This window comes from Sorex araneus, chromosome 2, assembly GCF_027595985.1.
Source record: "Sorex araneus isolate mSorAra2 chromosome 2, mSorAra2.pri, whole genome shotgun sequence".
In the NCBI taxonomy this organism is placed as follows: Eukaryota; Metazoa; Chordata; class Mammalia; order Eulipotyphla; family Soricidae; genus Sorex; species Sorex araneus.
In genome coordinates, this window is record NC_073303.1 from 335,538,647 (window position 1) to 335,541,343 (window position 2,697).

The following is a 2,697-nucleotide window of genomic DNA, read 5'->3' on the forward strand; positions in this document are numbered from 1 at the left end:
TGACTGACTCATAATTTGTCTTCTGGGTGAGCTACAACAACCAGTCCTGACTTATTTTTAATTTTTAAGTTTTCCCATTTCAGACTATATAGCTATGAAAACTACATGATTGTAAGTTTTTCTATATAGTTTAAAGACCATTCTTATTCAGATTGCAGCCTAATAGTTTGGTTTAGCCCTTTTGCTCTCTATGAAAATATTATTGGTTCTATACCTATTAACATTGTGTTACATAGTATATACTCAGTATTGGTCAAAGTATATAGAAAAATAGCTAATCTGCTAGGTAAATAACTATTGTCTTGAAATAATAGATTGACAAAAAAATCTATAGATAATAGATTTATATATGAATATTTGGGTTTCCAATATGGAAATTCCAATTTTCACTTTTACATTTAGTGCTGCTATGAACAATCTTGTCCATGGCTTTTGATGAACATATGTATATATTTCCAAAGTATAGTTACCTGGAAATGCATTTGCTGCGCCACTGCATATATATCTGTGGAACTTTAGTGTTTACTGCCCAGTGATATGGTGATATATTTTTAACAACTAGCTTTTTTGGGGGGGCTGGGAATCACTGATGTTCTGGGGTTATTCCAGTGCTCTCCTCTCAGAAATTTCTCCTGGCAGTGCTCAGGGGTACCATATGGCTATGCCAAGGATTTAACCTGGTCGGCTGCTTGCAAGGCATACATCATACCTGCTGTATTATCACTCCAGCCCCCAGCAACTTGTTTTTTTGTGGGAGCTAATTTTAGTTACAAAAAAAAGCCATGTTTTTAAAATTGAATCACCATGAGATACACAGTTACAGAGTTGTTCAGTTGTACAATGTTGCATCATCGGTCCCTTCACTAGTGTACATTTCCCACCACCAATGGCTCCAGTTTTCCTCCCAGAGGCAGGCACTTTCCTTCTCTCTCTTTCTCTCTCCCCTTCTCCCCCCCCCCCTCTTTCTCCTCCTCTCCTTTTGGGCATACAGGTACTGAAATGTTTGTTATCATGTTATCATGTTTGTTCTTTTACCTACTTTAGCATTCAGTTCTTGTCCAGAGAGATCATTACCAACTATGTTTGGTGTGCTGGTCCCTTCTCTGTCCTAGCTGCCCTCCCCTCACCAACACTTCTGACAAGCCTCCAACCATGGACCATTCCTCCTGGCCCTTGTTTCTACTGTCCTTGGGTATTAGTCTCTTGCTATGTAAAAATATATTTTTATAATGTTTGCCAGCCCCTTTCTACTCTAATTATGTCCAAATTCAGATTACCAATGTTAAACATCTGCCTTATAACATTTCTGAAAATTAAACAATTGTTACTTGTCAAATCCACCACAACCAAGTAGTTTTCCAAAAATGGTTAAACAAGCTTATATGGGGCTGGAGCGATCACACAGTGGGTAGGGCATTTGCCTTGCACGCAGCCGACCCGGGTTCAATTCTCAGCATCCCATATGGTCCCCCGAGCACCGCCAGAAATAATTCCTGAGTGCATGGATCAGGAGTAACCCCTGTGCATCGCTAGGTGTGACCCAAAAAGCAAAAAAAAAAAAAAAACCCAAAAAACAAAAAACCACTCGAAACCAAAAAACCAAACCAGCTTACACTCCTACCTATAGTCAGTGAGAGTTGATGTTGCACATCCACACTTGGTATACCCCACCTTTTATTTTAATCATGCCTGAAATGCATAGTGATGCACCTTTGATTTGCGTTCCCCTGATGACTAAGCAAATCAGCACTTGGTTACTGCATTTTATAACTGCGTTTTATGACTTAATAATCTTGTCACATGACACCCATTCCCCCTTTTCCAAGACTGGAAATGTTAGCGAGTTTGCTCAGATATAGTAAAATAAGTTAAAACTTTTGCATATAGGAGCATCAAGTCAGTAAATTTCACTTTATCCTTGTTCTACCCCACCTCTCCGCCCCCCACCCCCATATCAAGGGCGTCATCTCTTTTTTTTCTCTTTTCCTTTCCTAATTTGTAAAAATCCCTCCTTGTCTGGAATGTTATATGGGTTTGATGGTAAAAAGAGACTGGGAGAAAATATTTGTTCACCATTCATCTGATGGGTTTACTATCCAAGATATACAAAGCGCACATGACCAAAAAAAAAAAAAATAAAAGCCCCTCAAAAAGTGGGAGAAGATACACTTCCTTCAAAAAGACACTCAGGTGACCAATATGGTATATGAAAAATGCTCTCATCACTTATAAAGGTAATTAAAGTCAAGACAGCAATGAGATATCACCTTATGCTAGTGAGATGGGCATACACAAAAGAACAAACATCCAGTACTGGGTGTGGATGTGGGGCAAAGGATAGAATCCTTATTCACTGCTGCTGGAAACCATGACTGGTTCAACCTCGAATTCCATGGAAATAGTATGGAGTCTTCTTAAAATACTAAGAACTGAACCTCTGTATGATCCAGCAATCCCTGTTCTTGGCATCTAACCTGAGGACCCCAAAGCGCAATTTAAAAAAGACATTTGCTGATTAAAAAAAAAAATTCAAAACATTTGTGCTCCTACGTTCATTTCAGCACTATTCACAATAGCTAAGATCTGAAAGTAGCCAACATGATATTCCAAAGGACCACAGGTAAAAATAGCACAAGTGGGGGCCACAGGAGAGGAGGGCCAACTGGTAGGTAAGATAGGGCCACAGGAAGGAACCAG